At 35.1% G+C, this 15,481-nt stretch overlaps 1 long non-coding RNA gene across 1 annotated transcript; it reads right to left on the bottom strand.

Annotated features, from left to right (window-relative positions):
• Positions 1-10,802: 10,802 nt before the first annotated feature.
• LOC115921103 lies at positions 10,803-13,473 on the bottom strand. The gene is made up of 2 exons (XR_004062744.1): positions 13,289-13,473; positions 10,803-11,699 (listed from the first exon to the last, which is right to left on the bottom strand). It is a non-coding gene; the product is annotated as an uncharacterized LOC115921103 (long non-coding RNA).
• Positions 13,474-15,481: the final 2,008 nt, after the last annotated feature.

Below are 15,481 nucleotides of genomic sequence, written 5' to 3'. Positions count from 1 at the left end.
ACAAAACCATATACTACTGTAAGGAAGGGGTCATATTTATTGTGACCACTTGCGAAGTCCTCTTCCATTTTCCCCCTCGCCATTCGATTGTGCCTCCTCTAGGTACCCCAGTGACTGCATGCGATGTTTTTTTAAATGCAGATGTTGTAAGACTGGCTTGGGATTTACCAGTTATCAGTGTCTTATTTTTTGTTTTCATTCATTTACCAAAACACATGATGAATTGAAAGAACAAAACATGTAAACCATGCTTGAATTAACCCAGTCTAATGATTCAGAATTTGATTCCACAATCTCAATTCTATTTACATTTGTTAATGTTATAACTCGTCATCTTCCAGGTCACAAGACGTCTCTTGCTGACGAATTTGCTGTAGCTTCAAGAGCAAGAGTTGATAAAGACGTACTTGTGAAGATATCACGGAACTTAGGAATGAGTCATACCAGTAACACAGAGACCGTGCTTAGAGACTGGAAGGCCATGGTTCATCCGCCATCGTACAACAAAAGAACATGTCTGGCTGATGCTGTCTTTCCCGTCCTTGGGGCAGAAGTGGCTGATGCTATCCTCTCAGGTAAATGCATACCCTCATCTTATTTGCATGAATATTCACAGTTTGATGATTGTTTTACCGGACCGCTAAAAAAGCATGGGTATGTTTCTTACTGAGAAAATAGGTGAACGCGACTGTAATCCCTCTCTAGGAAACTTATTATTGAGGAATAATAATTTGATTTAAAACCTAGAACCACTAGATCACTACTCTACCACTAAACTGTCGAGCCTTCTCTAGTTCATGAGATAGACTATGAGGGGGAGGGGGGTATTTATTTTGTTACGTCTTGTCTTATAATCATCATAAATAATACATTATAGGCATCTCCGTCAGTATGTATCATCTGCAGGTTAAAAAGACTAATACAGCATGCGTCCAACGTTATTAATAAAAAGTGAATTACAGAAGCCTGTTTTATCATTAACATTCATTTTTGATCAAATTCCCCGTGTTTCCAGGGCAATACCGTGAAGATGGTAGTGAGAGCTCAGCGGTTATTCAAACAATAAGTACTGCTATCGAGTCTTTCGAGCTATCTCTGGTCAAGAATATCCTCGGTAGGAAAGACCCAAAGAAGTTGCAAGATGAGCAGGGCATCACTCAATCTCAGGGAGCATGTCCCCAAGATGCTGAAGATGAGAGACAAACTACATATATGACTGAAGAGCTACCCACTGATGGTTTCACCGATTCCACGTCTCCAAGTTTCAAACGTGATCATGGTATAAATATTCGTTGCTTACATGTACATGGCACCGAACGTGTTAGAAAATAAAGAGGGACAGGTACGAGATAAAGAAATAACCTTCTTTAAAAAAAAAAATCGTTTGCCGTATTTGTTATCCCCTCAGAACTACTCAGAACTACTCACAATATGGAAACACTGTGTGAAGTTCTTATTTTTCAAATCTAAAGTGCAGACAAACGTTAAACCAACATATGAATAGTACGGCTACGATCAGATATGTTAAGACCAATGGGACTTCTATGATTTTTTTTCCTCAGTATTTCAGTTAGAATAATCACCCGGAAAGCCTGATCAACTGGCCTATACCGACACGTATGTTCTTAAAATAAACACACGACTTAGCGACTGTATTGATCTTTCAAGATATCTGAAGTTTTTTCTTCAGATTTGGTAGCCAGTAATACTTATTTTCTAAGGGAGTCGTGCGCAAATGAAATACTCATTGTAATCATCAAACTATTACTTAAATCGAAGAAAGTCTAGGAACAATTTTCAATCCTTTGAAGTTAGATCTGTCTCTTGAACAGGAAATATTTGTTGACATTTGAAAAAAAATGATAAAGGCAAAGGCTTTAACTAATTATTATTGTGTGACTTACGTGTACATGTATGTATCTATATGAGATACAAATACACATCGGTAAAAGTGACGGATTTCCAACCTTTTTGACATTCGTATTAAGTTTCATCGGGAAATATGATTTTGTATGGCGGGATTTGTTATGTACTTGTAGGTGAGAGCGGAAAGACTGAAGCGGATACTGTTAGAGCGTACAAATCAGCGATCGCACCCATGATAACACAGATTCTTGGCGTTACGGTAGCTAAGAGTTGCTCTGCACAAGAGAGCTACATTATAAAAGTCCTTGAAACCTGGGAAGAAAAGATCAGGAAGAAACCGTTAAGCAAGGATGAGAGGAGAGAGCTGAGTGATTACCTCCTTAGGGCTGGCTTCAAGCAATTTGCGTTTGAAATAATGACAGGTAAGAAATATTTTTCATAGAAAAATGAGGATTCGGAAGATGAAAAAAACGTTGTTGTTCTTTAAAATAAGCTTCTTTTTTTCCTCTCCATTTAAAAGAGCAGCTTTTCCGAAAAAACATCATTAATTACAAGTTCGCCAAAAAGTCTTAACTTTAAATACAATATCAGTGAACCTGAAATGTTGTCGATTTCGTGAAACAGTGCATCGGTCTCTTTTTTGTTTGTCATTAAATGTCTGTTGGTCTTTTTTCTCGGTTTTTATTTTTTTTTGCATGAAAATGTGTGTAAACGTAAAGAGTTTACAAACAAAAAGGAATATAACAGGACCATGAATAAACCGGCCCCTCTGGAAATCGTAGAATTACCTATGCCAGTTCACCCTTAAATGAAACTATCCCATAGTGTGGAAAAGGTGTCAACATTTAAGTTAAATGCACTCGACACATGACCACCTTGATGAAGTTATTTACATAACACAGAATACATAACACAGCTACTTGAAGACAATTTCAAAGTTTTCTTAAGGAACGCCAGCATCTTTTGAAAGAGCACAAGCTAATATACTGCTCACTTCTTTTAAGGCCATACCCGTCACTAATCCTGTGTTATTCGAATTCTAAGTGGCCAACATAGCATTACAACATTTTTCTTTGTTTGTATGTTAACTGATAGGGTTTAACAATATCTACAAAAGTGTTTAAAATATGAAAGATGAAGCACATTCCTCTTGTCTTTTTCAAACCTAGTGATATAATATATTATATTTTAGGTCTCAGAATAGCTAGATCAGTGCTTGCGAATTTATATATGAGTTTAAAGCGTATTTTCATCAAGGCTGCGCATTTCTTTCAAACTACATGTAAAGTAAAATATATATATATATATATATATTGCCTGGGAATCTGATTGCTGTTCCCAATAAACAAAATCACGTGAAAATCACGTCAATATCAAGGTATCGACTTGAGGAGAGTTACGTTCTTCAAACACCGTACATTTACGTAAATGTGTTAATACGTTTATTGCATTAGGTAACTTAAAACACACGTACACTAAATCACGCAATTGTCACTGCAATATCACCATTATAATAACGTGATTATCCCTACCTTGGAGACCATGGTTTGTAAACCTAATACTCCCGTGTTTGTTTCGTTATGAAATTACATCTTCATACACGAAATTATCGCGTCACAGAAACACGTGACGCGTTAATGATAGTTTTAGTCAAAATATCTGTGTGAAATTCACGTGAACATTACGAGGCTGACTTGAGATGAATCATGTTCTTCATTCACGTGAAATTTACGTCGAAGAGGAAGTATGTTACTGTAACCCGCGTTCAACCCAATAATTACGCAAATGTTACACAATAAATGAACCAAAATAATGACGTTCTCATCCCGTTTCTGAACATCGTGTCTGAGATCTTCCATAATTACGTCCAGGCGCGCCGGAAGCAGTTTGGGATTAGAGGGGGGGGGGGGTGCAAACATCCCAAAAGAGAAAGCTAGTTGCAACTGGTCCAGTTGATGAACCATTTTTAATGCCAACTGGTAACCCTGGAAATTGAAATGGGCTAAATGATCCAGTTGATCCAGGCCAGTTATAATTCAACTGGTCTAGCTGAGCCATTAGAACCATTTGGTAAAACCTCCAACCAGTTGAACAGCAACAATACTTCAATACTGGTACGTCTGTATTTCCAATGTAAGGGCATTGGTAATAAGTAGACTTACATAATTGAATTAATCGAAAAAAATTCGCCTACTTGTACTTTATTGAAATTATTTTAGTTCACAGTTAATGTTTCCCTTATTCATGTTTAACTATTTATACGAAGTAGCGAAATGTCCTAATAACTGGTAATTTATATTTGTAGTATTTTCGAAATGAATTGCATATAACTAAATCATCAGTAATTAAGAAATATGCTGTAAATTCAGATAAATTGTTTAAAAAACATAGATCTGCACGCACCCCATATTCAATATGCAAATGAATTGGTGTCAGCTGGGTCAACCCGAAATATGCCAACGCTCAGTCATCAACTGGTGCAACTGGAAATGTGCACACTCCAGTTATCAACTGGTGCAATGAAAATATGCCAACAGTCAGTTATCAACTGGTGAACATAGAAATATGCCAACAGTCACGGGATTATCACCACGGAACTTAAATAGTAACTGTGAAACCATCAAGACACCCACGAATAACTCATTTTCACACATGGAAAACACGGAATACCCAGCTTATATTAATAATCCGTTTGAGTCACGCGATCATCACCGCGGAACTGCTGGTAACTTTGACTACGATTTAAATAGGTGTTTTAAGACACCTAATCATGACTAATTTTTCACACCTAAAAGTCACGTATGCCCAGCTTAGATTAATAATCCGTTTGAGTCACGAGATCATCACCGCGGAACTTATGGCAACTTTGACTTCCATTTAAATAGGTGTTTTAATACACCTAATAATGACTAATTTTTCACACCTAAATATCACGGATTCACAGCTTAGATTAGTAATCAGTTTTAACTACGTGATCATCACCAAGAAAGTTATGGTAACTTTGAAACAATTTAAATAGGTGTTTTAAGACACCTAATAATGACTAATTTTTCACTCCTAAAAGTCACGTACATGTATGACAAGCTTAGATCAATAATCCGTTTGAGTCACGAGATCATCACCGCGGAACTTATGGCAACTTTGACTTCCATTTAAATAGGTGTTTTAATACACCTAATAATGACTAATTTTTCACACCTAAATATCACGGATTCACAGCTTAGATTAGTAATCAGTTTTAACTACGTGATCATCACCAAGAAAGTTATGGTAACTTTGAAACCATTTAAATAGGTGTTTTAAGACACCTAATAATGACTAATTTTTCACTCCTAAAAGTCACGTATGACAAGCTTAGATCAATAATCCGTTTGAGTCACGAGATCATCACCGCGGAACTTATGGCAACTTTGACTACCATTTAAAAAGGTGTTTTAAAACACTTAATAATTACTAATTTTCACACCTACATATCACTTTTTCACAGCTTAGATTAGTAATCAGCTTGAGCCACGTGATCATAACCAAGAAATTTATGGTAACTTTGAAACCTTTTAAAGAGGTGTGTAAGACACCTCAGAATTACTAGTTGAATATAACCAGAGATTCACGGACAAAGCAATAAGACGATTAGCCGGTGTAAGTAACGTGATTATTACCATCAACCTTGGATAACCTGTGAAACCAATAAATAAAGGTGCTTACAAGACCAACTAATTACGTATTTATCGCCACCATCGGTTAACTGACAAAAAACTCGTTGCTTGGTCAAGTGGTTATTTGGTCATAAACACTTGATTTACAGAGGTAAGTGGAATCACGTTACTCCAGTCGCGTGATAAACTGGTGGTTTTTAGGTTAGATGAAAACGTGAACAGGAGTACCTTTTATCTTTAAATGAAGGCACGTGTCGATAACGTTTAAATCTAGTTCAAAAGGCACTATACTTTAAAATCACTTAAAATACACTCCCAAAAGAGGTTACTTTTTGGTGTTCTGTTTATTGGGTTATTACAGGAAAATGCCCTATTTCATATGCCTATATTAAATACCTCAGTATTTTATTTCCTACATATAATTCCCCATTTATTCTCAATTAACAGGTTTTATACCAAGCCCGCGAAACAAGTCAAACAAAAAGAAAACGCAAGAAAAGAATGACAAGCCTGCCAACCAAGACAATCAGGACATAAAAGTCGATCCTGAGAAGCATGAAAGGCTTGACAAGCCAAAGAAAGAGAAGAAGCATGACAAGAAAGACAAAGACAATGGTAAACAAAACAATCAGGACGAGCAGGAAAATAATGAGAAGCATGAAGGGCGTGTAAAGCCATCCGAGCATGGCAAGTCAACTGAGCCCGCCGACAAAACTGAGACAGAACTGGAACTCAAGATTTACAGTGAAAACACGACAACGGGTGAAAATCCAAAACACGACAATGAAGTTCAAGTCGTAGAAGAAAATTAAATAAAGCTCTGTGCGACAAAGGGCGAGCTAGTAAAATAAACGAGGGACCGAAGAAGAAACCGACCAACTCATCAAAAAACAATCTAAGCAAGACGCGTAAGTATGTAACGGTAATTAAAGGTAATCGCATAGATTTTGCTCAGGAGAGTCAACCTCTACTGAAATGTATATTAATACAAACGTTTTGAAAATATGCCAGTCGATCATTTGCAAACCCCCAAGAACATAAACCAAAATATGGTTTCAATTTTTATAATAACATTTTGGAATATTAACCTTAAACTAAAAAGTTGTACACCTGTGTTTTGTTTCGCAATATTCTCTACCTTACAATACGATTTATCTTTCCTTTTCTCCTTCTCACTCCATCCTTTACAAAAATATGTTTAATTTCGAACATAATGTAGCTCTAACAGTTTTATTTCTTCCTCCATATATAAGAGTATGCATGGTCTTGTTGTAGAAACATTATTAAATAATTGTTTGATATCGTATTTTAAGTTCTAAAACTTATGGGTGATTACTAACCAGTTCACTTAATACATATAATTGCTCATATGACATTCATTATTTCCGATCATCAGTCGTAAACGAAAAAAATAGTTGCTAAACAGAAAAAGATCATCAATTAGCACTGAACACAATAATTGTTGTTCATCATGGTAATAACTTTGTCAAAATGCATGTTTTAAATTTTTAATAATACATTGCATGTAATCTATTTAATCGGTTTACTGTTTGAAAAAAAATCTGTCAGTATAACCGCGATGTGGGTTATTTATTAGATGCATATGGAATCATTTTATAGCAACAGCAGCAGCAGCTGCAGTCCTAAACAATTACTAGTTGTCTGCCATAAGGATTGTGATTAATGCATGTACACTGTTTGTCATAAAGGTGGCCATGCCTTGAACCAGAATGCATGGCCGTGCAGAGGAATTTTTCCGTAGGGGACCGGTGGAAAATGCAATGAATTATTGATAATTGATTGCATTTTCTTTTTTAATTGAGAGGGCTGCCCCCTACCACAGCCCCCGCTGCGAACAGTCATGATTCAGTGGCAAAGCAATGGCCGAGTAACCGCGAAGCCCCCAGGATCAAAACCTTGTCGGTCAGCTATATTAGTGGCCTTTTGTGGGGTATTAATCGTCATTACTGTCAAATATGTCTTAATTACGTAGGTCCCTACACTGTTAAAAAAATTCTCCATAAAAATACAGAAAAGTGCCTGCAGCAGAGTCTCGAGAACTCCTGTAATTTTACAGAACTTTGTTATCACAATTCACAAGTCATCAGTTTTTTAACAGCAAATATGGAGGTGATAAATACAAATTTTCTGTTTTTTATATATATATTTTTCCAGAACTCTAGAGAACTCCAGTTTTTTTTACACCATATTTGTAACCATAATTTAAAGCTGATCTGTTTAATAACATACAATCTGTAAGTGATTATAACATTTCATTTTTGTAAAAAAAAAAGACAGAAAAGTGTCTGATTCAGGGTTTACAGGAATCCTTTAGCTTTGCCACATTTTTCTTTTCACAATTTACAATTCATCTGTTTTTTAGCCGCAAATCTGCATATGATAAATGAAATTTATTCTTAAAAAAACAGAAAGATAACTTGCCGAACTACAAGGAACTCCTGTAATTTTGCAGCAGATCTACTATCAAAATTTACAGCTCATCTTTTTAATAACAAGCCATCTGTGATACATGAAATTTATCTTTAAAATAAAGACAGAGGAGTGCCTGAATCAAGGTTTACAGGAGTGCTTTAATTTGACTACATATTTCTCTTCAAAATCTACAGTCCATCTGTTTTGAAACAGAAAATCGGCATGTAAAAAAAAAATGAATAAAAAATAAACAAAAATAAAAAATAGAAAAATTATAACGGAATGAAAAAATAATAAAAAGGGCAGGGTGCTTGCAGAAGTCTCGAGAAATTCTGTAATTTTATAGCATGATTCATAATTTACAGCCAATCTGTTTTATAACATTTGTGTGTAATAAATGAAATTTCTCATGAAATTATTTAAATTATATCCTATAGAAATCCTACAAACATGTTCATGAAAAATCTGTAAGACCTTAATGCTAGAGTGTGTATGTACAAGTTACCATCAAAACACACACTAAAAAAATAAATCTTGTGACTGCTGCAGGCACCTGCTTTAATTTTACAGATACACAAGTCAGTCAAACAAACAACTGCAACATTTTGTAGTTTTTCAAGGGTTTATTTATCATTACCAATTACAAACATGTAAATACTGATCTGCAAGGAGCTTAATCAACAGTAAAACAATAAAAGCAAACTTCAGTAAGTAGCAAATATATCAAATGTAACAAAAACTATATGGCCTAACAAACAACTGCAACATTTTGTAGTTTTAAAAGGGTTCATTTATCATTACCAATTACAAACATGTAAATACTGATCTGCAAGGAGCTTAATCAACAAGAAAACAATAAAAGCAAACTTCAGTGAGTAACAAAGATATAAAATGTAACAAAAAACTATATAGCCTACGGGGTGCCCCCCCCCCCCATGATATGAAATCGTAAAGAGTCATGTTTAACCGAGGTATATCATTTATTGCTAATTCATGATCGACATGCCACCACTTCTGGCGCAGGTGAAATTTTATTTCCTCTCTCTCTCAAAAAAAAAAGGGCCTCCTGTATAGACAAGCATGACATTCATGCTATAAACCTGATAAAATTTATACCAAATAAAAGAGGAAGATACTCTTTTAGGACATACCACAGTCTTTGAAGAATAACATACATTAGAGATTATATAGATTTTTGAAAGTGGACTTTTTTTTTCTGACTCACCCTGTATAGATGCCTAAAGAAAAGGGCACCTGCATTCTTCATTCCTTTACAAAGATTATTTTGGCTCAAACCAATAATGAAAACCTTTAAAATCTGGAGGCATAGAACCTACTGCAACACATGACTTGTATGTGATTGGCATATTTAAACACATACAAAACATAATTTAACACATTTCTAAAAAAATAAATGATTGGCATGATCAGATATCATATTGCAAATAGTGTGAAGTGCAGAAAAATACAAATCACAGTCCAAGGATCATAACATGTCGCTCTTCTGGTTGGGTAGAAGAGAAGCCTTCCAATCAACCATCTAAACCAAATTCTAACGGGATCCCTAAGACCACTTTGAGGTGCTCTTTCAGATGTGCTATAACAATGCTAAAACTGTGCCGGGGGGGGGGGGGGGGGTCTATTTCAAACATGTCCATTGTAACATAGAAAATGTAAACAAAATGCACACTAAATCTAACCTGATGATATTTTGATGCAATTCTGCTCGATTTGAGGGTCACACACTCAATGGTCGGAATTCACAAAGGAAGTTTAAGTTTAGACCATGGTTTATGCAGATTTTGTGTATGATTAGCTGACAAAGATCCAGTATAAATGCACGCTTTTGGCAAAGTACTAGAAATTCATGATTTTTGCCATGGTTTTAAGCTATGGTTTAAAATCATAGCAACAAGCATGAATTGAGCGCCCTTTGCCATACAGCGTGCCTTCATATTGGACCTTTCTCAGCATACACGCTAAATTAAGCGCAAATTATACACCAATTATATATTATATGCCATCTTCAATCATGAGAACTGATGGCCATATTAATTTGATATTCTTGGCCCGAACTCACAAAGGAGGCTTAAAGGAGAATGAAAGTCAGACATTTACATGATTTCAGTGAATGGAGAATACCAATGAGACTTAACAGTAAAAGTTTGAGCAAATTTGGATAATCCTTTTTTGGGTTATGGATTTTTGAAGTTTTAAAAAATCCTTATTATGGACTTCCTTAAGTTGGCAATTCCGCTAGAATTTGTGATGTCATTGTGCTCAACTCTCCATTGGTTATGTACAGAGAGTTTCACAACATTTTATTTTTATAAAATATTAAAAGGGCAATTGTATTGATTCTTTCAGACATACTGCAGAATTGATGTAGCCATGTCATACAAAAACAAAATACACTGGCGGAAATATTATTTTTGATGAAAATTAGAAAAAAGTGAAACTCTCTGTACATAACCAATGGAGAGTTGAGCACAATGACATTACAAATTCTGGCGAAGTTGCCAACTTAAGGAAGTCCATAATAAGGATTTTCTAAAACTTCAAAAATACATAACTCGAAAACGGATTATCCAAATTTGCTCAAACTTTTACTGTTAAGTCTTGTTGTTCTTCTCCATTCACTGAAATCATGTGACTGTCTAACTTTTATTCTCCTTTAAGCCTCCTTTGTGAGTTCGGGCCAAGAATATCAAATTAATATGGCCATCAGTTCTCATGATTGAAGATGGCATAATGTACATTATTTTCCTAAACAGCATACAAATGTCTATTTTTGTTCTCAAAATACCCACTTGCCTCAATGAAAAATATGTACATGTTTCCAATAAAAGATGAAGATGATGTACATAGCATAGCTGCCAACCTTTGAAAACACAAATTAGTACATACTCAGCACCTCAAAAATTTGTATTTTTCAACCGATCCTCTTCTCAACTATTTCAAAATGTAATATTGTTGTATCGCAGTATCGCAGACCCCTGGGTAGCAAAACAAATTTCCTTGCAAGTCACATGCAAGCCTAATGTGACAGGGCCTTAAGGAAATGTTGCTCTTACCAATGGTATTAATAAGTTGATCTGTGTGCTATCAGAAGTGTGTCAGGCATTGTTCATGGGACACCCTGTATATAAAGTTGACCAGGGTAAACACCAACATGGTATAATGTTTGCATACTGTAGCATATATCATCAAGAAAACACTATAAACAACCTTCAAAAGAACAAATATACAAATTATATAGGTATAAAATTATAAATAGGACCTGCTGAGGTTTTCTTACATTACCAACAAAATCTAAAAAACTCACTTTGTTCCTTGGCAAGGACTATCTTGGCTCTTTCCAAAAATCAAAGCCTTTCACATCTGGATGCATACATCCTATACTATACTAATACTTATATATATTTTATTTGCATTATGTTGGGGATGTTGAGAAAAGGCTTTCAAGATGAGGCACAAATAATAGAAATTTACAGGTTTCTTACATCACATTGTCTCATCCATGTATTCGTCACAATAAAAATCGTGCATAATAAAGCACATCTCAAAACAAATTGACAGAAGCATAAAAAATGAGAGCTGGATGTCTGCTACTCTGTTTTCCAGTCAGATTCGAACTCTACGATTCCACGAAGGAGGGCAATTATCTTTGGAGACACGGCCGATTTCTTCTTCTTCTTTCCTCCACTCTTTACTGGACCCCCAGGACTGATGCCAATGAGTTCCCTGAAAATACATACAAACAGAGATGTTATCTTGCAAATTAATCTTCATACTTCTAACTACGCTTAACTTCTCGAAATTTGAATATTGAAACGAAAGAAAATATGTCGACTTGGAAAATAATGACTTAAACAACTTGTCAAAAGTCTGTACCTTGTCTTATAGCAGGAATCCTGCTATAAATGCATCTTTTTATAGTGGCTTTCCCACATTCCCCATCGTTTTGACTATGATAAAATATGAGGATTGGCAATAAAAAGCTGCTTGCGGGATTCCTGCAGGGGGGGGGGGGTCTGTTTCTGCTTATGTTTGTTTTATTGGTTGGATATGGCTGAAAATGAAATGATGTGAGGAGCGATTTTGTTTCCAATTCCGTTATGGACTGATACTAAGCTAGCAACTTGCAATAATCTGTATGAAATCAAAACACAAGTAGTGCTCTAACCATAAGCTGGTGATTAAAACACCTCTTCTTGCCAAAACAAAAAAAACAAATACCACCTGAAATTTATTGAAACATTTTTTGTCCTTCAAACATGAATATACAGCATTGAAATGTACGAATAATGAACAAAGTAAACAAACAAACTAACAAACAAGCAAGAAAAAAATCACAAAAGCTTTTCATACCAGTTAAGAACTCGATGTGAACAATAGCCATTCATTTAGCAACTTTTCACTTCTGACTTTGATCTGTATTCAGTAGTACTGTGCATTCAAGCATAAAATAACCATTACAAATGAGGTATCAATGTAAAGGGGAATAAATGAACCTTCCATTGATATCAAATTCAATAATCATAGAAAAGGAGCAAAAAAGATATTAAGGCTCAAAATTGATCTGCAGGACTTTTTTTTGAGGAGTTTAGATTAAAGATAGAAAGAGAACAGACAAGAGAAAAGAGAGAGAGGGAGAGATGAAGGACGGTAATATATCACAAGGATACCATGGTGGAGGTTATTGTCAATATTCCGTAGGTGGTTTTCTTCCAACTCATCAAGTTCAATGGAATAATGCACCACCAAGGAGAGAAGGAGAGAGCATGAATTCCTCTTGCATAGAGAGGTACATTAAATAGACCTAGTCCTAGACTAGACTCTAGTCTAGTCTAGAGTCTACTAGATTCTACTAGAGTTTTAGACCGATTAAATCTGTCTCTGTTTTGGGGGGCCTAGTATTTACAGTACGGTCATTAATCGGGCGGCCCTCCCCGTTAATGACCGTACTGTAAATACTAGGTCCCCCAAACATAGACCGAAGGTTCCGGCCGTGTGTGTCGCTCTCAGTCATTAACATACGGACATTCTCTTTTTACCCTCTCTCCACTCAGAGGGTAAAAAGAGAATGTCCGTATGTTAATGACTGAGAGCGACACACACGGCCGGAGCCTTCGGTCTACCCCAAACAGAGACAGATTTAATCGGTCTAGCTTACTTTACTAGAGTTTAAGCATAAATTCTCGAGTTCTATCCGACTTAAATCTCATCGTGGTGATCACCAACAAACTCAATTCTTAATACTATAAACACTACATTGAAATTCTTGTTATAATACCTAACGAAAAAGAGACTTTAATTGACAATCGACTTACCCAATCCAATTCAAATCACAGGCAGGCCCAGGCTCAGCTCACGAACGAACTTCGCAGGTATGTACTGCATGCATTATGTACATAGATCAGACTACACTATGAACATGACAGACAATAAAAGCGGACAAAATATACAGTTCCTCAGGTAGACAAAGGGACAGCCCTTCACTGCTATTATGTAAAAATGTGTAGAACAGGTGTCACATGCATATTCACCTGTTCTACACATTTTTACATAATAGCAGTGAAGGGATGTTCCTTTGTTTTCCTGAGGAACTGTATATTTTGTCCGCTTTCATTGTCTGTCATGTTCATAGTGCTAACTAGATAACTTCTATGCTGCACTGTACATGTACGTACGTACACATCATGGTAAACATGCACAATTAATGCATGGCGCGCGCGTGCGAGTGCAAGCAGCTAGCAAGCTATAGCTGGCGCTGGCCCGGCGCGCCCGGCCGGTTCGTTCTGATCTGATCGATCGCCATGCATATGGGCGCGAACGAAGTGCACGCATGCATGTTACACGCTATCGCTAACGGTAACAAAAAAGTTGGCGGCAAGAAAAAAGAAAAGAAAGAAAAAATAAAATAAAAAAACAGAAATCTGAATAAGATATGAAAGCACTATTAAAACTTCCTGTTAGAAAAAAGAAAAAAAGAATAGAAAAGAAGAAAAAGAAGAAGATTAAGAAGATGCAGAAAAATTACGGTACCGGTATAGTTACAGTTTCAGTTCGTGGGAGTTCGTGTTGTTTTTATGGCATAAAAAAAAAAGATTTCTGAGAGGTCTACATGAACTTTGAAGTATATATATAATTATGCCTAGCCTACTAAAATTTAGGCCTATATAAAGCATAACCTCTGATAAAAGCAGACTAATTTCCGGTAAAAACGAAATCTTCTTTCCCTTTTAAATGTGCCCGAATTCGGCAGCTTGAGTCAATTAACAGAAAGGTTTTGTATTTTTACCGCAAATTATTTTACGTTGTTGAGTTTAAGGCATTAAAAGGCAGTTAAGGTCTTTTTTTTTTAAATTGAAAAGGGTATTTTGTAGAACATTAAATATCTATAGGGGATCTGAATGTCCTTGAAAAAAAACCCTCATCAACTTCTTTTTTAGATTTCTGTCAAATTGCAGTGAAATTCAGCTATTAATTTTACAGAATTGTTTACGGTATTTTCCTCTATAAATTCTGTCTTTTTTATTCATTAAACTAAATGAGATTGCTTTGAATAAATCGACACTTTGTAGAATTAAAAGCAAAATCTGCTTAAAAACATAGGCCTACGAATTTCCATAAAGAAAAAAACAATCCTTTTTTTAGAGAGGGAGAGAGATCCGTCCTTTTCACAGCAGAAAATGTCAAGTAACATTAATTATCAGAGTGGTTCTGTATTATTGTTTCCTGTATTTTTTTTATTCATTAAAACATGAGGTTTACTTTGAATAAAAAGACACTCCATTTATTTACATGGGATCTTCTTTTTAGAGATCTGTTAAATTGCAGAAAGTTTCTAGTTTACATTTTTACAGAATGAATCTGTATTTTAATTTCTGTAGATTCTTTCTTTTTATTCATTAAAACATGAGGTTTACTTTGAAGAAAAAAAACGCTCTGTAGAATCATAATAAATCTGCATATTGGATCTGAAAGCATACAGAATTCCTATTAAAAAAAAACATCTCCCCTTCTTATAGAAATCTGTCCTGTTAAATTGCAGAAAATTCCAGTTACATCAATTTACAGAATGGTTCTGTATTTTTGTTTTCTGTAATTTCTTTTTTATTATCCGTTAAAAAATGAAGTTTTCTTAATAAAAAAAGAACATTCCGTAGAATTGTAAAAAATCTGTATATGGGATCTGAAATCACGCAAATTGCCTGTAAAAAAACAAAATCTTCATTTTTTCTAGACATTTGTCCTGTTAAATTACAGAAAATTTGCTGTTACAACACTTTAAAGAATGGTTCTGTATTTTTTTCTCTGTAAAATCTACTGTTTTTTTTAACAGTGTAGTTTGTAAACATAATAGCATACACATGCTTTAGCGGTCACGCAAAATAAACACTCGTCAATTATTATTCAATACAATTTGAGAATGTATACTATTATCCAGATCTATTAAAAATAATCATTGTCAAAATCATTCCATAAATTAGACTAATTTTTTTTCTCCACCTTTATGACCA

The sequence above is a fragment of the Strongylocentrotus purpuratus genome, unplaced genomic scaffold, assembly GCF_000002235.5.
Source record: "Strongylocentrotus purpuratus isolate Spur 01 unplaced genomic scaffold, Spur_5.0 spur5_scaffold_1, whole genome shotgun sequence".
Lineage (NCBI taxonomy): Eukaryota > Metazoa > Echinodermata > Echinoidea > Camarodonta > Strongylocentrotidae > Strongylocentrotus > Strongylocentrotus purpuratus.
This window is presented reverse-complemented; position numbering and strand designations above follow the sequence as displayed.